This window comes from Thalassophryne amazonica, chromosome 17, assembly GCF_902500255.1.
Source record: "Thalassophryne amazonica chromosome 17, fThaAma1.1, whole genome shotgun sequence".
NCBI lineage: Eukaryota > Metazoa > Chordata > Actinopteri > Batrachoidiformes > Batrachoididae > Thalassophryne > Thalassophryne amazonica.
Genome location: NC_047119.1, coordinates 27,872,641 through 27,898,678, shown reverse-complemented (window position 1 = coordinate 27,898,678; position 26,038 = coordinate 27,872,641). Strand labels below are relative to the sequence as shown.

The window sequence follows — 26,038 nt, the reverse complement described above, 5'->3', positions numbered from 1 at the left end:
GTATAAAGTTGTCATTAAAATCAATGTTCTTAATTTCATTGAAACTGTAAATTGAGAAGTAGGGTACATATATATATATATATATATATATATATATATATATATATATATATATACGAGGGCTGTCAATAAAGTAACGGTCCTTTTTATTTTTTTCAAAAACTATATGGATTTCATTCATATGTTTTTACGTCAGACATGCTTGCACCCTCGTGTGCATGCGTGAGTTTTTCCACGCCTGTCGGTGACGTCATTCGCCTGTGAGCACTCCTTGTGGGAGGAGTCGTCCAGCCCCTCGTCGGAATTCCTTTGTCTGAGAAGTTGCTGAGAGACTGGCGCTTTGTTTGATCAAAATTTTTTCTAAACCTGTGAGACACATCGAAGTGGACATGGTTTGAAAAACTAAGCTGGTTTTCGGTGAAAATTTTAACGGCTGATGAGAGATTTTGAGGTGATACTGTTGCTTTAAGGACTTCCCACGGTGCGATACGTCGCGCAGCGGTCCCAGGCGCCGTCGTCAGCCTGTTTCAAGCTGAAAACCTCCACATTTCAGGCTCTATTGATCCAGGACGTCGTGAGAGAACAGAGAAGTTTCAGAAGAAGTCGGTTTCAGCATTTTATCCGGATATTCCACTGTTACAGGAGATTTTTTTAATGAAAGACGTGCGGACGGGTCCGCGCGTCGGGACGCAGCCGGCGCGGTGCGGCGGCACAGGAAAAACACCTCTTTGTTGATAACCATTTGTAAAATCCAGGCGGTTTTGATGGCTTTCAGTGGAGTGAGTATCTGAGAAATTGTTTAACAGCTGGACATGTTCCAACTTGTCCTTAAGGCTTCCAACGGAGGTGTTTTTCCTGTGGCGGAGCGTCGCAGCGGCTGCGAGCCGACGCTGCAATCCGCCCGCACGTCTTTCATTAAAAAAATCTCCTTTAACAGTGGAATATCCGGATAAAATGCTGAAACCGACTTCTTCTGAAACTTCTCTGTTCTCTCACGACGTCCTGGATCAATAGAGACTGAAATATGGAGGTTTTAAGCTTGAAACAGGCTGACGACGGCGCCTGGGACCGCTGCGCGACGTCTCGCACCGTAGGAAGTCCTTAAAGCGACAGTATCACCTCAAAATCTCTCAGCAGCCGTTAAAATTTTCACCGAAAACCAGCTTAATTTTTCGAACCGTGTCCACTTCGATGTGTCTCACAGGTTTAGAAAAAATTTTGATCAAACAAAGCGCCAGTCTCTCAGCAATTTCTCAGACAAAGGAATTCCGACGAGGGGCTGGACGACTCCTCCCACAAGGAGTGCTCACAGGCGAATGACGTCACCGACAGGCGTGGAAAGACTCACGCATGCGCACGAGGGTTCAAGCATGTCTGACGTAAAAACATATGAATGAAATCCATATAGTTTTTGAAAAAAATAAAAAGGACCTATACTTTATTGACAGACCTCATATATATATATATATATATATATATATATATATATATATATATATATGTGTGTGTGTGTGTGTTTCTCTAATATATGGTGCAGCCAGTGGACAGCCCTACTTATTCTCTCATCTGTCAAGGAAGAGCTGATTTTTTTTCAATAAATAATTCACTACCGATAGCCGCCACTAATGCCTACATGAACAAATCTCTCAGTTACAGCCATCTTGGGAGTAAGCCAGTCCAAGAGCATACTTAATAAACAAATACAGGCAATGACAAGCTCTGGTTTCACAGACATCTCTAGGATAGCAAAGTATTTGAAGACAGTGGGTGAAACAACATCCCTTCTGTGGGTGAAGGTTTAGGGGTCAGGTGTGGGTTATTGTCATCCCCTTACATGATTGTTGCTGATACCCCACACAGGTTTTCTCTGTTTTTGTACAGTGTATAATTACTGTATACGCAGGACCTAAAGGGATGGGGTATATTGTCCCACAGCCCTGAGGCTCATTGGTGCTGTGCTTATCCCTGAATTCCTTGGTGTAAAGAGAATGAGTGTCAAGGACTCCCTTTGGATGGAACCTTAAGTGCAATACAGGTTGCTTCCTCAGCTAAGGCCCACACACGTTACCTTCTCTGTGGGGGGTAATAAAGTAATACCAAAGAACCCCATCCATCTGTCCAAAGAATTCCCCCCTTCCCCGGGTGATATTGCAGAAATTTTTAAAGAATTCCCCCAATTTTTTGGGGGGGGGGGGGGGGGGGCAGTATAATGTTTAATTCAGGTTATCCTCATAAACATTTCAGAGTAAAACATACAAAAATAATTCAGAAAAAAATTGTATATATCCCGTGTATTTGTCATCTGGAAGGCGGGAATGATGTCATTGAAAATAAGATGGCGGATTTTCGCCCCCCCGTATATTAAATGCCAAACATGCGCTGTGCATGCACATGGAAACTCACAGGAATATGCAAGAAATATCAAGCTTTACTTTTCATATTATATCATATGAAGCTAATTGTGAGAATACTTTATTTAGTTTTACGATTGTTTTTTTTTTGGGGAGGGGGGGGATTTTTTAAATGCTATTTTCAAATTTTACACTTCGTAAATTTCTAACCATTAAATTTGTTTGGCTAACTTTGCCAAAACAACAACAGCAACAAAAAAACAACAACAACAACAACAACAAAACAAAAACAAACAGTGGCGGCACCAGGAAATGTTTGTTGGGAAGGGCTGAGGGGGAGCTGGGGTAAAAGTTGGAGGGGCTCCACAAAATGTCATTGAAATGATCAATATATAGTAAATTGCTTTATAAATACCAAGGTATATGTTTTAGTCACCCGTGTTCCTCTAAAATGTGGTATCAATGCACACACACATCACTTAGAATGATTGCAAGTTCAGCAAACTTGCACATAGGTATAAATAAAGATAAGTGAAGTTTTAAGAGTGGCCGTAATAAATATTTAGGAAACCTACATTTTTGGAGTATGGAGTTAAATTTGTCTCATTAATACTTGCAAATACACAGAGGGTGATTTACAAATATTCTTTGATTTGTACATGTGCTTTGTGTTCCACAAACACAAATTTCTGATTTGTAACTTGTGTGTGGGTTTTTACAAATAAATGTTTATTTGCAAAACAGAAAATTCTGTTTGTGAAGGGTGATTCAGCACTGGTGGATCACTGAACACACACATTCATCACTTTGCTCAGTTACGCAATATTGAGACATTCTCAGCGCAAAACTGCAGTTGAGATCCACAAGTACGTCAGTCGCTATTCACATTATTGGCAGAATTATTGGGGGGGCTGGGGGGGGAGTGGCTCAGTATTGGGTGGGCTTAAGCCCCCCAACGCTCCCCTTGGCACCGCCACTGAAAACAAAACTATTCAAGCTATACTTTTCAAATTAGCTTCATATAATTTTACACCACAAGGAAAGGTGCAGTGCAGAAATATTCCACTGTGTTGAAACCAGTATCCATACAGTAATGTGCTGAGCTTTCATAGAGACATACGCAAAATGTAGAGATAAAAAAAAAAAAAAAAAAAATCTGGCAGCCTTTAGTGAGTGTACTGTGTGTCCAAGAAGATATCTCTAAGGAGGATAGCTGACAGGTAGGTGTATTGATTTTGGATGATAATGTTTCATTTCTGTACACTGTGAGCTTTAATTGGATTGATATATATGGACTGCATACATTAATAAGGTATGCATGAATTCTGACCAATAAAAGGAAGCATAGAGTTATAGATTTGGGCAGATTTGCAGTATTAAATTTTTGATTCTTAAAAATTTACATTCAAAATTTTTTAGGAGTGTTACTAAATTAAATAATCATTACTTAGTGGGAATTAATATGCAGCATATGTATTATAAACAGACAATAAGAAAATTATTTCACTTATTAACAGGCTGTGTCTATTTTTTCGGCACAGAAAGAGGCTTTTCAGGCATGTTGTTCTTGGTGTCCACTTCCAGCACCAGGGCTGAGTCAGTGCCCCTGTCTTCATCGACCACATGTTTGCTGGGACTAGAAACACGATCCAGACACGTTTCCCCTCACTCGGCCCTTTGGGTGAAGTGGCCATGTGCATGTATGCGTGCCTGCCAAACATCTTCTCACGGAAATGCTCTTGTCACTGGCTCAAATGGTGATGGCCGTATATTTTGGAGCATTACTCTTCATTTGTACATTCACCCATAAACTTATTGGTGGGGTTAAAGTCAGGGTATTTAACATTTCAGTTATGTTCTGACTTTATTTGCATCCTGATTGATTCAATGTGATTGATGGACTTTATTATGATAAGCGCTGTATTTGCATGCAAAGTACAACTTTCCTGTGAGCTTGGGCTGAGTGTGTAAGTGCACACAGTCAGGTGTGTGAACTGACACGGTCGTTGGCCCATCTGTACATCTGCTGCATGAATCCCTGCATGAAATATTCAAAGTGAAAATAGATCTGCTGATCAGAGGTCGGTGCACCCCGCACGCCTCTTCTCTCTCCCTCACCAGATCCCAGTGGAGCTGCCTTGAAGAACTATCCCAATATCACATATCAGTTAGATGACCAAGTTCAGGGCCTGCACGGCTGCTGCAGCTCAGTGTTGGATCAATGGACTACTGTTGGGGATTGAACGGACCACGCCCACATCCTGGTTCAATGCTCTGATTGGATGATGTTTTGACCTCTGCCATGCAAATTATTGAAGGTAATTTGAGTAACTTCCTTTTGAGTACTTGTTATTGTCTAAACATTCTAAGACAATTCTCAAAAAAATATTGCTAAAAGCATCACATTTTTTTAATTAATGGTGCATTTGTTTGATTGTCTTTTTTTTTTACGTGAGAAATAATGCAACATATTCTTCACTGACACCTATTGTCCACAGACTGCAGTTTGGTGCAGTTTTCCTGTTGATGCTCTTATAATTTATTTTGTGAGGTTATGTACTTTTTAACAGTGATAGGTACAGTTCAGCGAATTAGCCACTTAGCTTCCACTAACTTTAAGTCAGCTAACATAAAAAGAAAAATATAGTTAAAGGGGACTAAAACATTTGTAAGTACTATAATCATACATGTTTGTTCCTGTTGGAGCTCATGCACTAATCCAATAAACGTAATTGGCACCATTGCTCGAAGGCAACAAGCATCACCTCAAGGACATGGAGGAGAAGGAGGTCAAGTTTGCGGAAATGTAGTAATTAGTTTATTAAAATTACTTTCCATGTCTATTTTTATTTTTTACTTCTTAACTGTTTAATATTGTGAATGTCATGTACTGTGAATAAACTGATAAATGAAAATTACAGTTTGATTTCATTTATTCTTGTAATTATATATATATATATATATATATATATATATATATATATATATATATATAAACACAGTCTCATACCATTTCGTGATGGCATCACAAAATGTAAATTAATCTATGGTTCATGATACCGTCACGAAAAGCGTCGCATTTTCATGATGGTATCACAAATTAATTTTGCAAAACCTTTCTGGGAACCTCCATGTTTATGCTTCATAAAATTTCAGTTCACGGGTTTAGACCCCCCCGCCCCTCATATAATAATGTAATAAAATTTATGAATTAGTGGTTGCTTTAGCTACATGGTTTAGCAGTTTGGTTCAGCAGTTTATTGGTTATCACACTTAGCTTTTCAGTTAGCAGTTTAGCTGTTATCAAAGCTAACTTTTTGCTCCGCTTTACCTAAAACTGCTTTTTTAACATATTTATAATATTTTACTGATTTCAGCAGAAGCTACTGAAATTGTCAAAGTGGCATGATGGAATGTTTGATGACATCCAAGCCTAAGTTTTCAAATTGTAACCAGACTAATAATTGAATCTTGCACTCTCGCGCTCACTCGCGTGTTTACGTCAAAGCAGAAATGGAGACATGACACACAATGAAACAATGTACAAATCAAAAGAAGCTTTCACAGGCAGGAACAAGGCTGAAGTCTTTTTCCCCCCCAGTCAATCATAGTGATTTAGATGAATCAGAATCAGAATATCCTTCATTTGCCAGACCCTGATATGAAAAACTCCTACATTCTGGCACAGTCCGGATCAGTCTACATTCTGGCGCTCTCAAGCTCACTGTTTATGACAAAGCTGAAATGGAGACATAACACACTTAAGATTGCAGCACTGACTGTGACATCATGAATATATAGACAAGGTAACTGAAATCCCACTGTTGTACTGTGATGCTGTTTTAAAACTGACAGTGAAACGTCAGCGCTAGCAAGCTAGCCAGTTTCACTATTACTATATAGCTTATACGGAGGCTCAGCTATGTTTGCAAAGCTGAAGTTATTGAATGATGATGTGCACACAGTTAGCAAACTGGACACCACTTACATTAAGCTAATATCTGTTATAAACAGTCTAATAAAGTGGGAAGTAGCACCCAAAGCCATGTTGCTAGCTGTACAAACCTCACTATGCTGGAAAAAAGCCTCAACAGCATCACTTTCTCAGTGTTTCTTGTGCACAGTAGATTTTGCAGAGTAAAATTTACTCTGCTGGGATAACATTTGGTCCCTGTCCAAATAGAGTTAAATATACTCTATCACAGTGCTAAATCCACTCTATCACAGTGTAAAATCAACTCTTATTGGAGTAGAAACACTTGATTTGACAAGACGGTAGAGCTGATGTCTCTCTATAATAGAGTATAATTTACTCTATTTAGACTGGGACCAAATGTTATCACGGCAGAGTATATTTTACTCAGCAAAATTTACTGTGTGGGCAAAATTGTCTTTACTGATGTTCTATAGTGTTGTTTGCCGTATTGGAATTTCAACATGAATTGGACTAGAATTTAGAGTGGGCCTGAAAAAATGCCCAACAAGACAAGGCATGGACATGCTGGGAATCAAGGACAGCTTTTTGGTCTGCGTTGCTGTGTGCAATGGCATGCCTCAAAGTAGACTACACACATGGGAATAGTGGGAAAAGATCCGCACAAAACCACAGTCTGTGGGTAATAGGTATTATTGCACATCATTAAAACTCTGTTAGCTGAAAAGCCGTCTTCCAGTAAGTGCTGCTGCACAACAGCACTGATCAACTGCCACCAACACCTTCGTAATCGAAGGCCTGCAGGTCATTTAATCCTTGTTTTTGGAAGCCAGCAGAGAAGTCCCCATACATAATAATGCCTCCAGCTAGAATACCAAGCGTGCACACACAATGTTGCACATAGAGAAACCAAAAATCTTACAGGCAAACAAGCTCCACCTTGTACCCCGAGGATAACTGCTACGTGCTGCCCTAAATGTCTGCTGCTCTCCACCTCAGAGTGGCACGACGCTGCGCCCTGACTAAATGAAAAACAATCTGAGGAAGTGGGGAACAATCTTAAGCAGGCTAGACCGAGCTGCCATAAACAAGAGAGAGGCGGCCTCTGTAGCCTCTCCCTCATGCCTTCAGCTTTGACTCAATGGGCTGATGAAAGATCAATGGGTTGGCCGGGCAGCCGCGCTCTGTGCGTGTCGCTCCACTGCTGTACCAGGAAGCAAAGCAATTACAAAGAGAGAGAAAGAAAATAAAGCCGTAAGTAAAGGACAACCGTCAAAGGCTGTGAATAATTTCGACTTGTTGGCTTGCGCTCATACTCTCCTGTTACTTCCTGTATCCAGGCTGAGTTTTTTGAAAAATCTTGACCATTTCCAGCCACTGGATCGTATTCCAAACTCAAGTTAACCCTGCTCTTGCCCTACACCCCCAGTTAACACCCCTTTAACCCTCTCGGAGGCTCGCTTCAGGTCGCTACCACCTAACCTGCTTTCTGGGTCTCCGAGAGCAATGGGGGTTGGCGGCGGTGGAGTTTGGTGCAAACAGGCAGCAGCAGACAAACAAATCATGTTAGGTCTCTCCTGCTACGGCTGGCAGCTCCCTCAAAGGAGAGCCGGTGCCCTGCCAGGGGAGGAGGGGGCACCCATTTTCCCAGGGAGGGGGTGAGGCTGAACATGAGAGAGAAGCTCGGAGAGGAGGCCTGGACCTTATCGAGCCCGGATCACAGACACCTCCGCCCCTCCTGGCAGGAATGCACACAGTCCCTATGAGAGGGGAGAGGGAGAAGAAAGGAGGCGGAGGAAACAAGCAGACATAAAGTGGGGAGGTAAGTGGGAAAGAAAAGAGCGAGTGAAGGGAAAGTGAGCGAGTGAATGAAGGAGGGAGGCGGGCAGAGAGAAACCTGCCCAGTGTAAGATGGGGAGTGAACTTATTCAGGCAGACAAAAGAAAACCAATCACAGCTCCTTCTGGCTTGAGAGCAGCGAGCACTAAAACAAACGACAATTTAAATACCATTGTAACTTTATGATTATCACTGTGCTGCACGTCACACGTGACAGCAGAGGGAAACTCTGAAAGCCAATTGTGCGGTTTCTCTCCGGCAGGAGTGTTAAACTTGTTAAACTGTCATGATTGTTACAATGCTGGGCGTTGATGCCAAACCCATGAGAACGGAGCTTCAGGAATCACGCCTCTGGTACTTTACTCATCTCTGACAACTGCTTCATATGCAATAAATTATTTGTTGAAAAATTTATTTTGAATGAATGAGACAGATGGTATCACCCTTGCTTCCAGAGATGGGACGAAGTCACCATCAAGTCACTCTCAAGTCATGAATCAGCAGGTCCCAAGATAAGTCTCAAGTCATAATGACCACCAATTGTTTGCAAGCTGACTTGAGACTTGACTTGGGACTTGCAAATTCATGACTTGAGAATAACTTGATGGTGACTTCGTCCCACCTCTGCTTGCTTCAGTGTTAGATACTGGTCCCAGTCGGTTTCTTTACCCCCGTCCTCAAAATACTTTATCGATAACATATTGAACAGGTCCAGTGACGCCATGAGGACTGCTGGATGACCCCTGCCTTTGGCATAACCATCTGTGTGGACCTCTTATCAAATACATATTCTATGTTGTTTTGATTTCCTGTTTTCTGTTTCTTCAACTTTGTAAAACTTTGTGCAAATCTTGTAACTGTTAGAAAGGCCTAAGCAGAGGGTCACCCCTTTGAGTGTGGTCTGCTTGAGGTTTCTTCCTCAATTTCATCAGAGGGAGTTTTTCCTTACCACTGTCGCCTGTGTGCTTGCTCTAGGGGTTGGTAAGGTGTGATTTGGTGCTATATAAATTAAATTGAATTGAATTGAACACAGTGTAATAAACAACAGAATACAACCACAATCAGGAAATAGTTACACAGCATAAAATGCTTTGCGAGCCTCTCTGGTAAACTAGTCAAAGTGAATGTGACACTTTTTTTCTATTAGCTACTTGCAGTGGCTGAGAGAAGCCGCAACACTTTCAAATACTCACAAAAAGTGAATCATGACGCTCTGTAATTTTTATCTCTAAATTGACAGCAGTGCTCAGTTTATTTATTTACTTTATTGTTAATTTTACTTGAACAGTAACTACATTTTTCATTTCACTGTTGTATTTGTGACGCACGAAAGGGTCGGTCAGAAAATTCTTTCTGGGCAGAAACGTCTTTTTGTGTTGTTTGTGCTTATATAGTGATGTGGCGATTTGCAGTGTGTCTGAGTTTTTGTGTGTTTGCAGGAAATATGTAATAACCCAATGAAACTGTTTTATGTTTGTGTTCTGTGTGTTGAAGCTTTTTCTCAATTTCTAAGATGTCTTTTGACGTAAGTCGAATCGGTGCAGGTGTTTTTTTTTTTTTGTATTTGTGATTTCTGCATTTGTTACTGTTGTCTTAATTTGGAAATGTCGCCACTCTTAATTCCTGTAGGTATTAATATTATGACCAGCTGAGGTGCAGCTGTATGGCTGGAGTATATTCCAAATTTTCATGAACAGTGAGCAAGAAAGACAAATGTTGAATCTGCAGCGGTACAAATACTACCAGTGGGCAAATAGTAGTGTTAGAAATGTAATAATATCTGCAATAAGTAATAATAAAAGTACACAAAGTAAAAATAAAATGCAAGAAAATTGTAATAACTACACTATTCAATTTTCAGATTTTGAAAAAAGTACTTTGAGTTCTTTTAGAGCTTGAATGCAGCCTCCCTGTTAACACTCGTGTATTTCCTTTTAAGTCATTTGCAGAAAAAAGGATTTGCAACAAAGGACACAAATGTTAAAGGTGTGTGGAACGCCCGGTCTTTTTTTTTTTTTTAAACGAACAAAGTTGTAATCTCACTAAAGTTGCAAAGAAGTGAACATCTGCTTTAACAAAACTAATGCAAGTAAGATGTGTAACTCAAATATATCTGGATATTTAAATGGTCATGTCTGACATTTATCTTTTTCCCCCCAAAAATGTACAACACAAATGAATTACAAAATCACACACTTTATGAATATTATTCATGACTTGTTGGCTTCTATAAAATATCAGCCGGGTATGTAATGATGTTAATCTGGCTTTATTGGGGTTCAGGGGTTCATACACAGTTCACATGAGAGCATTCCACACTGTTATTATGTTTTCATTCTCCTTCACTTTTCGGTCATTCCACTTTTCTTTAATTCTTTTAATTACTCAGTTCTGCCTCTTTCCTTTCTCAAAAGATAATGTCGGCCAAAATGAATTTCTTCCCTTTTTGTGTAATTTTCCTTTCAGTTCAGAGTGCAGAGAAGTTGGCATATATTCTGTGTGTTCGGCAGGAAAGACCGCTCAAATGCACCGCTGTGTGCATTTACAAAACACAGACATACAGATAAATGCATTTCAAACCAACACAACACTGGCGAAATCCTGTAATCCCCCTTTTTAAAACTAAAACCACCCAGCAATCCACTGGAAACAGGTTTAACAAAGAAAATAGAAGCACAGATGGAGACACAGCAGTCTATAAAGTCAGACAGCAAATGAGATAACAGTATAAGTGTCAAAAATAAAATAAAAATTAAAAATGCCATTGCTGACTTATGAATGAATTAGAAATTACATGTGCAACTGTGTTGAAAATAATCATTTATTTCAAAATGAATGCACAACAGCACAGATTAAATTAATAGTACTCTTAAAAATGTTTTCTTTTGCAGAGATACAACACATTTTGTTCAGAGAGCATTATGAATTTTAGACGAGCGTGACTGATGTTAGTGAACACAGCATTACAAATTAATATGCACTTATTTCAAAGATATCGGAACGAGTTAAATATTAAGTACCGTCATTGTGCTCCACCATATAATAATCAGCAGTACGATGAAATTCGCACACAAAGTGCAACTCTGAATGATATTATAATAAACCTGTTATATTTAAAGGCATTTCACAGCATTTATTTTAATTGTATTATAATATAATAATAATCATGTGAATCAATATAATCATTTAAAAAGAGAAGCCAGCCAGATTTAAGCAGATTCCTTTTCAGCTTGTAACTGCTCTTTATAAATGTAACATTTTAAAACATGCATTGAAGGTAAAATCTACATTAAAAAAATAGTTACATACAGTAAATCCATAGAATTAGCAGCAAATAAATATATGAAACATCTCAAGGTTTGTTCATTAGAAGTAAAATATTTGTTGCTGATTGAATCTGCAGAAATATCATGTCGCAATAAAAAAAAAAAAAAAAACATTTCGGTAGCATTAACCTTTTTTCTTCGGTGAAAAATTTCACGTCTCAGCAAAAGAGCTTCAACCCGGCTCCATCTGTTGATCGGACCAAAGTGGCAGCGAGGCTAACTTATTGCTAGCACATGTGACCGGGTGAGTGTGTGTGTACACCGCGGCTGATCTCACAGCCCCCTCTGTGCCTTCATTAATGCAGGCTCACGGCAAACGCATGTCTTCACATGTTGGTATGGGACGCAGACATCTGGATTATTTTGAATGTTGTGGGTCCCCTTTCCTCCTGAAAAATTTCTGCTGTCCCAACAGGGTCAGTTCCCATCTTTGTCTTTGTAAAAATGAGGAAATGGTGCCAGTCTTGTTGTGTAGAGTGACTTTGAAGCCGTTGGGACGTCAGTTGCGAGCACGTGGAGGGTTGAACCTGGTCGACGGTGGGGATTTGTCGTTTTATAGCCCCTCTAGGGGAACTTCAGGTGTAATTTTAGAGGTGCTGAAAGTAGGATTTTATGGTGTATACCACATCCTGAAGTCCTTTTGTTTCACAAAGAGGCCAGGTTAGGAAGTGAATATGTATTTTTAAAATTTACAGTATATACAGGGTATATATTGGAAAATATGTCTGACGCAATTAAATTCCAGATGTTTTTTAAATTTTCTGAGGCAGTATTATTACAGTTTGATTTGGCCAAAAATATATCAAACTTAAATACGTACAAGCTTGAATTTTTAATATGCTGTACACGAAATCAAACATTATAATACTTGCGTCGGTTAATTTAAATACTGCCTTGATTTTCAAAAGAGCTGTTGGCAGATATAAGTCTGTTGGTGAAGGTTATATTAAAAACATTATAGCATTATTTAATTGGAACTTGATTAAAATGGTGAAGGCAATAACTAGTTGTGGGCTAGGGTTCAATTTTACCCGAGGCATCAAATATGGCCATCGGGTATTGCGAAGGCTATTCATCAATTCGCTAGTCTGTCTGTCCATCTGTCCGTCCGTCTGGCCATCTGTCTGTGCTCAGCATAAGTCCAGTCCTATTACCGCCAGACTCATTCCCCTTTCTTGAGACACAGACCTTGAAAAAGTTCAGAGATGGCCAACCTTGATGTATTTTAAGAGGATAAAAAGTCACATTCTGTTTCAATCTGATCCATTTTTTTTGACTGACGCAGGTGACAGCCAACCAGAGTAGAGCTGCACTGTGACGTCAGTCGCTGGTCTTGTCAAAACTGTTTCATTTTATGTGTCCATATACACATTTCTCATCTATTATATTAATGCTAATGAGAAATAAACACTTCAAAAACTAAAATGCTGTTTTTGGAACCTAATAACACCTCTGAACTTATTTACAAGACATTTTGCAGAGGTTAGCATGGTGACGTCACTTCCTGGTGTAGCTACTTGCTAACAACTTAGTTTCTGGTATATTATGTAAAAGCTAGAGACAAATAAACCCTTCTAAAACCGAAAATATTGTTTTTGTAACCTGATAACACCTCTGGAGTTATTTTCAAGACATTTTGCGGGTGTAAGTTTGCACGCTAACTCCGCTAACTCAAAGCCAATTTCTTATGGAGTTAATTTTGTCTTATTAATAACTGCAAATGCACAGAGTGTGATCTACAAATATTCCTTGATTTGTACAACATGAACAAATGATGATTTGATTTGCACATGTACAAATTGTACATTAGACAATAGGATCTTAATTAATTAAACAACTACAAATTATAAAGAACACAATGCTCACACAGCTGACGGTATTTTAGCATTGCATTATATTTTAGGTTCGCAAGATAGTAATTAGGCCTAGATCAGATGTAAAATTTTCAAACTGCCTCCGCAGACTTACTGTGGGTTACTATTAAGGGTGAGGGTTAGACAAGATGCTAATTTAATATGACTAAATAAAATTCAAATATTAATTACGCTAGGTACAATCACAATGGACACAGGAAATTTATGCTAAAAAGTGCAATAATAACAATAATGATAATAATACCTCTTGGAGGACTTCAGGTTGGTCCAAAAGGGGCAACATTCCAGGAAAGGTCACCTAGGAACTCCAAAAGACAATCATTCTAGGAATACTTCATGTACTAAGAAGTTGTCCTCAGAATAACATCTACCCTGTATAACCTTAAGACAGAGGTGGGACGAGTCACCATCAAGTCACTTTCAAGTCATCATGACCACCAATTGTTTGCAAGCTGAATTGAGACTTGACTTGGGACTAGCTGATTCATGACTTGAAAGTGTCTTGATGGTGACTTCGTCCCACCGCTGCCTTAAGACCATGGATTGGACCAGGTCCTACAGGATTTAACAAGCCGTAAGCAAGACTTGAAGAAGACACTACTACTACTACTGCTACTCAAAAAATGCTAAACCAAAATTTTAATTTGGCCAACATCAAATCAGAACTTTAAATAGACCAAGGTTGATTTACAATTGGCACCAGATCTAGAACCTTACGAGGTCTGTTAGAAAAGTATTGGACCTTTTTATTTTTTTCAAAAACCTGATGGATTTGAATCATGTGTGCTTGCATGAGCCAACCTTGAACCTTCGTGCGCATGCGTGAACTTTTCCATGCCTGTCGATTGCATCATTTTCTGGTAAGCAGCCTTTGTGTGGGACGTGTGTCGTGCGCTCGGCGTTTCCACCTGGCTGTCGCCCAGTTTCTGGCAAAATTTGATGCGGCGTTGCTCCAGTCGTTCCGTCTTTTTCCTTGGAATGAAAAACACAGAGTGCACGACACACATCCCACACAAAGGCTGCTTACCAGAAAATGATACAATCGACAGGCGTGGAAAAGTTCACGCATGCGCACGAAGGTTCAAGGTTGGCTCATGCAAGCACACGTGATTCAAATCCATCAGGTTTTTGAAAAAAATAAAAAGGTCAGATACTTTTCTAACAGACCTCGTATTCTGGCCTGCTTGGAAACATTGACATGCAGCATCTGTTGCTTTAAGACTTTCTCTTTTTTTTTAATCATCACTTTATAGCAATCAAGTTATTGCACGCCCAACCTGGTGATGACATCATCCATGCATATCCAATTGCCCAACACTGCCAGCAGAAACTGAAGTTCCCTTTAATATTGATGTTCTCCTTCCTTTGTCTCCCCATAAGCAATATATTTAATGGTCACTTTTTGCACATATTCAGCACAAGAAGATGGAAAACAAAATCACAACAAAGACTAGGTAAGTACATAGAACGCAGCAGAAGACATGGGGGTTGCACCTTGATTTCATGAGACATCAAGTTAAGAGGACAAATGTTTGTTTTGTGTGCTGTATTAACTGACAAACAGAACAAAATCGTTCATGAAGAAACACACATTTAATGGCTTGATGCATTGTGACTGGAGTAGCTAATTGATGATCTGGGTGTAAATTTCTGTCTCATGGTTGTCATCCCCCCCCCCCCCCCCTCCCTTTCATCATCTTCTCTGTTTATGTCTCTTAGCTCCTTGCATGCTCCTCCTCTTCTTCTTTGACCCATTCACAAAGAATCCATGTCTCTGTTGATCTGCCCCTTTGGACCTCACACTGACTGGAAAGCAAATGTGTGGCGTATTTAAAATATTCACATTTAAAATCTATCTAGCTGGCAAGCTGAAAATATAGCTTGTAAAATCATTCACCATTATGCAGTGGGAGGTGTCTGCATTGGCTGTAAACCAAATGCATGGGCTGAGAATGTCACGATTTGGATGTTGAGGGTATGGTGGGGTGCTGCCTCTGCCGCCGCCGCTGCAGATGTGCCGCCTAATTGCAGATCCCACCATGCGGAAACTATTCTTCCCAACCAATTCAAAGTGTGTGCAATAGGTGTCACTGCAAGGTTAAACCAACTTCAAAATGCAAGTCTAGTTTCCATTCCTTTCCATTCACTGCTGAATTGAGTGTGCAGTGTTGTGTGTCCACAGAAAAGAGGAGGAGGAGGAGGAGGAGGAGGATGTGAAAAACCCAGATCCTCCAGCCCGGTCATGGCTCATATTAGTTTGGCAGAATGTGCTGGTTGTGCACAACAAGCCTGTGATGTGCAACTGAGCGAAAAATGTGCATATTGTTAGGAAGACTGGATTTCTATTTAGGCAAAAGCACATCACGTAAAGCCTTGTATAGTTGTTTAATGCCATGTTTGTGTCTGTCTGTCCTATCTATCTATCTATCTATCTATCTATCTATCTATCTATCTATCTATCTATCTATCTATCTATCTATCTATCTATCTATCTATCTATCTATCTATCTATCTATCTATCTATCTATCTATCTATCTATCTATCTATCTATCTGTCTGTCTGTCTGTCTGTCTGTCTGTCTGTCTGTCTGTCTGTCTGTCTGTCTGTCTGTCTGTCTGTCTGTATGAATATACCAAAAACCCAACAACTTGTGCACCAAAGCAAATTTTGATAAATGCCACCACCCCAGTTTGGTAACGCCTGATAAAGTCATTCAACCATTCATTCCTACTGTTTTGTGACCTGGGTAACCTCTGTGAATCTACCAACATTAATGGAATAAAGCACACAGTATTTGCAACATTCTTCATGGAGGTCACCCAGGTCACTAAATGGTCCAATCCTGGTGAATACTGCATAAATGACTTGGGAAGTATGATTCTCACTCACTCACTCATCTTCAAATGCTTACTCCAATTAAGGGTCGCGGGGGGCTGGAGCCTATCCCAGCAGTCATAGGGCGTACGGTGGGATACATCTTGGACAGGACACCAGTCTGTCACAGGGCCACATAGAGACACCTACTGACAATTTAAAGTTTCCAGTCCAGCTAACCTGCGTGTCTTTGGATGTGGCAGGAAGCTGGAGAGAACCCACGCAAACATGGGGAGAACATGCAAATTCCACACAGAAAGGCCCCAGGCAGGAATCGAACCCATGGCTTCCTTGCTGTGAAGCAACAGTGCTAACCACTAAGCCATCGTGCTGCCAAGTATGATTCTATGCATTTTAAATTTATCTTTCATTATATTTGAATGGACCTTTGTTACTGCCCGAAATGTATGGGGGTGTTTATGCATTGCCATAAAAAGCAAGAGTGAGGATTTCACCTTTGATTATAAGCAACGTTGAGCTCTTCCAGACAAGTTGCTTCCCCAACACATTGCATTAAATGTACAGAACACACAAGGGTAAAGCTAAAATATACAGTAAACATGAGGGGAAAACTACAATAGTAATACAGTATGTACAGAACATTCCCAACTGCACAACATTATTATTTTGTTCTTGCCATCAGTACGTTTGAAGCCTCCTGATTAGCAATCCTCAGTGGTTGCATTAGATCAGCAGTTAGCTGCTGCCTTGTAACAGCTAATGTGCAAATAAACATATAGACAGAACAGGCTAATGAAATCTTCACACGGTTGAAGCCTCCTCACTGTATGGCTGCAAATGTCAGTGGTAACATTAGATCAACAGTTAGTTACTGCTGAGTAACAGGCCATATATAAATAAAATCACAGACACGTTAAGATAATGGAATTTTCATACATTTGAAGCCTCCTGACCGCACAGTTGATGAACATCTGTGTACATTCTTTGCACACTGTAAAAAAATGCCATGAAATTTACATAAAAAGAATGTAAAATCACTACAGAAAAGTATTGTAAACCCCAAAACACATATTTTTTGTTTCAATCACAGTGGACTTTTGTAAACTATTAAACAGAATGTTTTTATTACATGTACAACAACAATATGTGATTCTAATCAAATGTATTTGTATTGGGATGTTGTTGGGCGGTGAAAGGAGTACTTCGAGGATCTCCTCAATCCCATCGTCACGTCTTCCAAAGAGGAAGCAGAGACTGGGGACCCAGAGGCGGACTCATCCATTACACAGGCCGAAGTCACCAAGGTGGTTAGAAAGCTCCTTGGTGGCAAGGCTCCTGGGGTGGATGAAATCCGTCCTGAGTACCTTAAGTCTCTGGATGTTGTGGGACTGTCTTGGCTGACACGCCTCTGCAACATCGCGTGGCGATCAGGGACAGCGCCTCTGGATTGGCAGACCGGGGTGGTGGTCCCTCTGTTTAAGAAGGGGGACCGGAGGGTGTGTTCCAACTATAGGGGGATCACACTCCTCAGCCTCCCCGGTAAGGTCTATTGCAGAGTACTGGAGAGGAGAATTCGACCGATGGTCGAACCTCGGATTCAGGAGGAGCAGTGTGGTTTTCGTCCTGGTCGCAGCACACTGGACCAGCTCTACATGCTCCATCGGGTGCTCGAGGGTTCATGGGAGTTCGCCCAACCAGTCCATATGTGTTTTGTGGATCTGGAGAAGGCGTTCGACCGTGTCCCTCGGGGTACCCTGTGGAGAGTGCTCCGGGAGTACGGGGTCCGGGGTCCTTTGCTAAGGGCTGTCCGGTCCCTGTACGACCGCAGCAGGAGCTTGGTTCGCATTGCTGGTAGTAAGTCAAACCTGTTTCCAGTGCACGTTGGCCTCCGCCAGGGCTGCCCTTTGTCACCGGTTCTGTTCATTATTTTTATGGACAGAATTTCTAGGCGCAGCCAGGGTGTAGAGGGGGTCTGGTTTGGGAACCACAGAATCTCGTCTCTGCTGTTTGCAGATGATGTGGTTCTGTTGGCTTCGTCAAATCAGGACCTTTAGCATGCACTGGGGCAGTTTGCAGCCGAGTGTGAGGCGTCCGGGATGAAAATCAGCACCTCCAAATCCGAGGCCATGGTTCTCGACCGGAAAAAGGTGCTTTGCCCTCTTCAGGTCGGTGGAGTGTCCTTGCCTCAAGTGGAGGAGTTTAAGTATCTCGGGGTCTTGTTCATGAGTGAAGGACGGATGGAGCGTGAGATCGATAGACGGATCGGTGCAGCGTCTGCAGTGATGCGGTCGCTGTGTCGGGCCGTCGTGGTGAAGAGAGAGCTGAGTAGGGGGGCAAAGCTCTCGATTTACCGATCGATCTACGTTCCGATCCTCACCTATGGTCATGAGATTTGGCTCATGACCGAAAGAACGAGATCGCGGGTACAAGCGGCCGAGATGATTTTCCTCCGGCTGGGCGCTCCCTTAGAGATAGGGTGAGGAGCTCGGTCACTCGGGAGGAGCTCGGAGTCCAGCCGCTGCTCCTCCACGTCAAAAGGAGTCAGGTGAGGTGGCTCGGGCATCTTTTCCGGATGCCCCCTGGACGCCTCGCTGGAGAGGTGTTCCGGGCACATCCCATTGGGAGGAGGCCCCGGGGAAGACCCAGGACACGCTGGAAGGATTACATCTCTCGGCTGGCTTGGGAACGCCTTGGGGTTCCCCCGGAGGAGCTGGGGGAGGTGTGTGTGGATCGGGAGGTCTGGGCGGCTTTGCTTGAGCTGCTGCCCCCGCGACCCGACTCCAGATAAAGCGGAAGAAAATGGATAGATGGATTGTTGAAACTACAACTATTTGTAACAAAAACTGAGAAATACTGTAATACTCATTACAAAACAATTGTGGTAAATTGACATGCAAACATTGTAAAACCTATAGTTTTAGTCAGTTGTTTTTAAAAATACAAGAATTATATGTAAGTCACTTTACAAGTTTATGCTGTAGTCTAACTTTAACATGATTGATGAAACGATACAAATTTGGGTAGACCTATAGGAATACAGGTAGGCTATTTGCAGCTTGTAGAGTAGGCCATGGAGTAGGCCTATAAGAAATTATTATCGCTAGTCTAAGTACTTCTGTTCAGTCATAATCCTTGCATGCTTTGTTTCTTTTAATTTTAATGCGATACGATGCTCAGACTAGGCTCTCTTGTTTTTTGTAGATTTAACAGTTTTTTAATGTGAGTCAGCCGTGGTTCACTCACTGTAAATCCATTTACATATTATGTCTGTAAAGTTATCTACTGTGCTGCTGTATTTTTTACAGGAATTCCTTGTTAACCACAGCTGCCAGCATTTTCCTGTAAAAACAACAGCTTTTTTTTACAGTGTGTGTGACATCTTTCGCTATCAATACATTTGAGGCCTCCTAGCTACATGGCTGACAAAAATCAACGGTAGCACTAGATTGTTAGTTGTTGCCTAGTAACAGGTGATGGGTATACAAAAATAGAGATGGCCCTGAATAATGAAATATCCAAGTTTGAAACATATTGAGAACATCTGTGCATGTCCTGTGCGTGTAGTGTATGTTTGGATCTTTGGATGCATAAGTTCAGCACTTTAGGCAACAGGCCGTATCATTCGTACATTCAGCGGTGTGCTGAAGGGTAATCGTGCATATATACTGTTTTATTTTACTCATGATTATTTTCTATTAATTATAAGTAAGTCCCTTCGGCTGCTCCCTTGTTTGCACTCGGGGTCGCCACAGCAAATCCAAGGTGGATCTGCATGTTGAATTGGCACAGGTTTTACGCCGGATGCCCTTCCTGATGCAACTCCACATTACATGGAGAAATGTGGCAGGGGTGCGATTTGAACCCAGAGCCTTCTGAACTGAAACCAAGCGCATTAACCACTTGGCCACATAAGTAATTTAAAAATTATACTATATAATATAGTAATCACACAATAATCAAATTTTAGCTTGTGTTCACAAGTTAAGAGTTTGACAAAGTCATCACAGGATTTCAGAATGCTGATTTTTCTGATTTTATACTCCAAGTTTTGAGTACATTTTTCAGTGAAAGATAAACAGTGAGAAAAATAGACGTTTGTGTAGGTGTGTTCATGTGCAGCTCCACGTCTGGACGACCATGGCCACATCTGTTTGTCATGTTAGCACTTAAGCGCCTGTAGGAGCCGCAATGCTAAGTGGAGACAGAGTCCTCTCGCCCACTCTCTCCATCCTCCTTTTCCCCTAATTACATTTGTTCATTAATCCATTTTCTGCCCACTTCTCTTTCTTGTTTATGTTCTTGCTCCAGTGGGCTTTTGCCTCCTCGGACCAGCAGACAGTGACCTTTAAGGAGATGCCAAAGGAGTCTGTAAGATGATTTTACCCCTTCACCCTTTCATGGCACACACACACACACACACACACACACACACACACACACACACACACACACACACACACACACACACACACACACACACACACACACACACACACACACACACACACACACACACACAGTACCATCTTGGCCCCTCAGTACCCCCCTCAGGCCATCTCCTTCAGAGATGCTAATGGAGTTAGCCTAATGTCTGCACAGCGCCAGTTATAAAGCTGATTTGAGGCTAAAGGCTTGGTGCCGAGACCACCACTCTGTCTGCAAAAAAACCAAAAAAAAACAAACAAAAAAAAAAAAACCCAGAGTGATGTGAGTGAGATGTTAAAAGAGTGAGTGTATGTTTAGAGGGAAAGAGGCTGCGGCAGTGTGGGGCAGGCTGGCGTAACTAAGGCAACTGGAGACAATCTAATTGGTATTGACATCCTTGTCTCGGAGGAAATTTGACATCTAAGGGCAAATCATTCTATTTAGTCGCCTGAATAGTCTCCGAGGCGGAGCCTGGGAAGCACAATCATGCTGCAGTGTTGTTCTGGTCCTCGTGTCTGGGCCGGCTCCGCCACGCAGCAATCGATCCTAATCTGATCGGGGGGAGGGGACGAGGATAAGCGGCATGGAAGAGGAAAAAAATGAAAATAAAATCAAAAGCTCTGTTGGGGTAATATTTAACAAGAGCGGCGAGTACAATTGGGCGCACTCAGGGCGGCAGGCTGTAATGCACTTGTGCTGCTGTGGCATGGCTAATGTAGAGAAAAGCCTGGGAGTAATGGCTCTTCAGACAAGGTGGCCAGGCTTCAAAGAAATCTGCTTGCTTTAGCTAAAAGACTGCCAGGCTGTACCGCCAAAGACCTTCATTCTGTTAGAGCATCAAATGTGGCCCCTGCTCAGGGCGCACAGACACCTGATTTTATTATCCTCACTCCCCTGAGGAACTCATCTTATCCCTCTTTTTGTTTGTGTGACTGACTGTCAATATGAAAGAGTGAAGTGATGCTGTCCATCAAGAGGCGCTCGCCCTGTTGTTAGGTCAGCGGGGAGCACAGGGCAGGAGATCGCCCGTGTCGCCGCAGATGGTGTGGTTAGATTGTTCATTAATTGAATGCACAACTGTAAGAAGCTCTGTGTGGAAAATCCTTTTTTGTTTCCACGTGTCTACATCCACAAAGTAGAAGGAATTCAAGGATGTGTGACGTTCACTCCACCAACTTATCATAACTGTTTGCAAGAATGATGGTTGTAACATGGTTGTAACAATCAGAATGCAAATAAATAAATAAATAAATAACTTAAAAAATAATATTTTCCAGAGTAGAAGTCACAGTTTTTGTTTTTTTAAACTAGTTTGGGAGATACCACGTCTTATTATTATTTTTATTATTATTAGTATTATTGGTGGTTGGTAAGGTTAGACCTTATTTGTGTGAAGCGCCATGAGACAACTTAGTTGTGATTAGGCGCTATATATATGAAAATGAATTGAAAATGATGATGATTATTATTAATAATCAGGGGAGGTGATGGTCTAGTGGTTAAGTGTTGGGCTTGAGACCAGAGAATCCTCGGTTCAAATCCCAGCCTGACCGGAAAATCACTAAAGGCCCTTGGGCAAGGTCCTTAATTCTCTAGTTGTTCCCGGTGTGTAGTGGCAGCAGCCTGACATCGGGGTGAATGTGAGGCATTGATGTGTGAAGCGCTTTGAGCATCTGATGCAGATGGAAAAGCGTTATATAAATGCAGTCCATTTACCATTTTATTAGTATTGTTGTTGTTATTATTATTAATAATACACTAATGAAAAATAAACTCCAATAATAAAAGTACACTACAGCAATGCAAAAATAAATAAGTAAATACAAATATAAAAAAGCTGATGTTAAAAAATATATCAACTGGAGTCACATTTTATCATGTTTCCAATGCTGTGGATCAGCCATCTGTGTTCATCTGCATCAAATAACATCCAATATGTTGCCCATCACACATTTACTTGATCATCTTGCTTATTTTTTGGAATTTAAAATTCCTTGTGGCACACATCACATTCTGCGGGCTTCCTGCAAAAATCCCTCTGTGTTTTTCATACAAACCAAGCACTAGCAAGGTCTGTACCGTCAACAGCTCGGTCTGAAATTTTCACGTACAGACCTTGCGCTCAGTTAATAATCCTTTAATATGTTGCCCATCTCAGATTTACGTGTCCATCTTGTTTATTTTTGCAATTTAAAAGTCCTTATGTTAAGTAACAGTACACACTATGGTGTGCACATCTGCTACACTGTTAAACTCACCTACAGGGAAATGTTGTGTTAAAAGGTGAGTTCCACATACAGAAGAATGTGCAATTTATACTCTGATGTGACTTATGTGTGTTTTTTTTTTCCACTTCAAGAAGCATTTTTTTGACAGGTGCAACTTACACTCTGGTGCAACTTATACTGCGTAAAATATGGTAACTGTATTCCATAAAAGCTGAAGCCACTTCAACACTTTCACAGTTGGAATTAGTGTGATATACGGTGTAAATGCATTGTGATAATACAAAAACGTATAAATATATTCTCCTGTTAGAAAAGCATCAAACCATTATTATTCCTCACTTTTAAGTACACTGTAGGCTCTGAGGCCCATCAGATCCCCCAAAACCAGTATCTGCTTACAGCTGAGTGTCTTGCCAGTCGAACCCAGGTTTACATATTGGCAGCAGCCCATGCTCTTATCCCACTGACCCACCTGCTCTGCAAGGCATTATTAATCCATTTTAAGATCACTGCTTTTAAAACAAACACACAAACAGGAAATTTATTAGGAATTTATTGCACTGAGACATTTATACTTTTATATTTATTTATTTTAAATATTCTTAGATTGACAAAGTAAGCTTTGAGTAAAGCTTGAGTGATCTGAGACTTAGTGCCTTAGCATTTCCAATGTTTTATAGTCGCTATGTCCTTAACAAAATGCCTGTATCTAAAAATATAAAAACATTGCAATTCTGCAATATGATTGATCTTCAAATTATGAATCGTATGGACTAAATCCCACCACAAGAGCTGCAAATGCTTATTTAAAAAGGGGGATTATTTAAATATATTCATGTTTAACCTTTTAAAAATGGGTCTTATTATAGGTATTTGTACATAGGAATGATCAGAATAATGTGTGTCACATTAAATCAGCAGTCATGAAATGAAAGACCAAAAATCTCACAGGCTTCTTTTAGAATATGTCTTTGGAGTGGGACAAAGCCAAATGTAACCCGTCCAAACTGATTTAAACATTGTGGTGGCTGGAAATCTAGTTTCTCTAGTGTGTAACTTGTGCACGTAGGCTTTCATTTCCTCAATGGTGCTGGCCTGTCAGTCACAATGCTATTTAACTGTGTTAATAAAAGTGGAGAATTCCAGTCTGTTTCCTCCCTCCCTCACTGTCTCCAAAAATTGTGGGTTTGTCCCCCCACCACACACAGAGAGAATTTAAAAAGGGGTTATTTTGCTTGGACATCTTACACGTGTTTGTACATTAACATTTGTGCATTGGTACACTGTAGCAACCATCCACACATTGTGGATAAACCTATCAGGTAATGACAGTTGGTCTTCACCTTTGCCTTTAGGATTACTGGTTCAGGATTCATTCTAGTTTAGTAAATCTTAGCTGTTACTTGGTTTATGATTAAAATGAAAAGGGTCATATTGTCAGCCAGTGCTGGCACAAGCCAGCTAATCAGCTAATTGGCAAAGCTAACTTCTTTGTTAGCGGATTAGCTTTTCAGCTAACTTCGAAAATCATTAGCAGACCAATAAGCTTACACTAACTTCAATTACGCTGACTTTAAATCAGCTAACATAAAAAAAAGCTTAACAGACAAAACTGTTTGAAAATCTAAAATTCTAAAGGCCTCTGTTTTTATTTCTTAATATTTCTTAGTAGTAGTATACTTGCTGTACTGTGAATTTTTACAACCCCAATTCCAATGAAGTTGGGACGTTGTGTGAAATGTAAATGAAAACAAAATGCAATGATTTGAAAATCCTCTTCAACCTATATTCAACTGAATACACCACAAAGACAAGATATTTAATCTTCAAACTGATAAGCTTTATTGTTTTTATGCAAATATCTGCTCATTTTGAAATGGATGCCTGCAACACGTTTGGTATGCTAAACCTTTCTGGGAACCTCCAAGTTTATGCTACAGACAATAAAATTTCAGCACTTTAGGTCTGTTTTTCAGTATTTTAGAGCCTTGCCTGCCCCCAAATCAAAATGAGCAGTTAGTAGGAACTTCAGCTAAATATTTTAGCGCTCTGTGGGTTTAGTGTTATCATGGTTAACATTTTAGTTAGCGAGTTAGCGGTTATTGAAGCTAACTTCTTGCTTGTAGCAAAATAATTTCTAAATACACAATTATGGAACTGTGGGATTTTGGGGTGTTTTTAACATGAAACTCTAAGGATACTGTGCGGAGTGCATCCTCTGGTAAGACACTATAGTTTAGTTCTGCAATGTTCATTTTACCGTTTAAGGTTAATGCAGTTAGCTTCTCCAAAAGACAGAAATGCATTTGTCTTTGTGTCTGTGCAGGTATGTGCTGAGAGTGCATGGAGCTGATGGCTGCAGATATCAGTTCCAGATACTTAAGTCATAAAAGTGCGTCTCTGAGCCCCTTGGCTGTGCAGTCTGGAGCCTGATGTTATCAGGGTGAACAGCGGCCGTTCTGACAGGACAGCAGAGAGACATTTCGCTGTTACTGGGGCTGTTGTGGAGCCTGTGGCAGGTTGAGAATGGAGGGAGCGGTCAGGCAGGCTGCCACATTACAAGTCAGACTGCAGGATTATTTACAGCGGGCCGTCGTTAGCGTCCTGCTGTGGTGGCTTGTCAATCACTCAGCTAACAAGGCAACAAAGGAAAGCAGAGAGGTACAAATGAAGTTTTGTATTTCAAAATAGCTTCATTAATCACTGTGGGCAAATGGGATTATCAAGTGGGCAGTGGACTAGATCTCCTGAAGGCCAAATTATATAATGTGGCTTGTCTTTTTTCCAGATCCCAACAGGCCAAGCCAAACCGCTGAGGTCAGTTGTGATTTTAAATGCTGAGCTCCACTTATAAAAGACATCATAAATGGTATCAAATGTGCTTTTAGTTCCTTAAATAATATTTGAAATGCATATAGTTAATTTGATTGAAGTTTCTGAATGTGTGGGCATGGTTTCAGTTTATGCGTCAACTGGCATCCTCCAGTCAGTCATGAAATAAGCGTAACACACAATTAGTACTAAATAATGTGCAGTTAAATACACAGTAGAAGTCGATATTACATATTACACATATCACGCAAAAATCTGAATTATATTATAAATTTTATTGGAATTTTTTTTCATATGTTTTTTTTTAATTCATCAATATGGGTTGCTAATTCAAACATAAAACACATAAGATGTAATGTTTGTCAGTTGTACTGTGCTACCAGTGAGCCAGGC

The 26,038-nt window shown here is 40.6% G+C and overlaps 1 long non-coding RNA gene across 1 annotated transcript; it reads left to right on the top strand.

Moving 5' to 3' along the window:
* Positions 1-12,988: 12,988 nt before the first annotated feature.
* Positions 12,989-25,578, top strand: LOC117529874. Its single transcript, XR_004566129.1, has 3 exons — positions 12,989-13,092; positions 17,069-17,072; positions 25,567-25,578. It is a non-coding gene; the product is annotated as an uncharacterized LOC117529874 (long non-coding RNA).
* Positions 25,579-26,038: the final 460 nt, after the last annotated feature.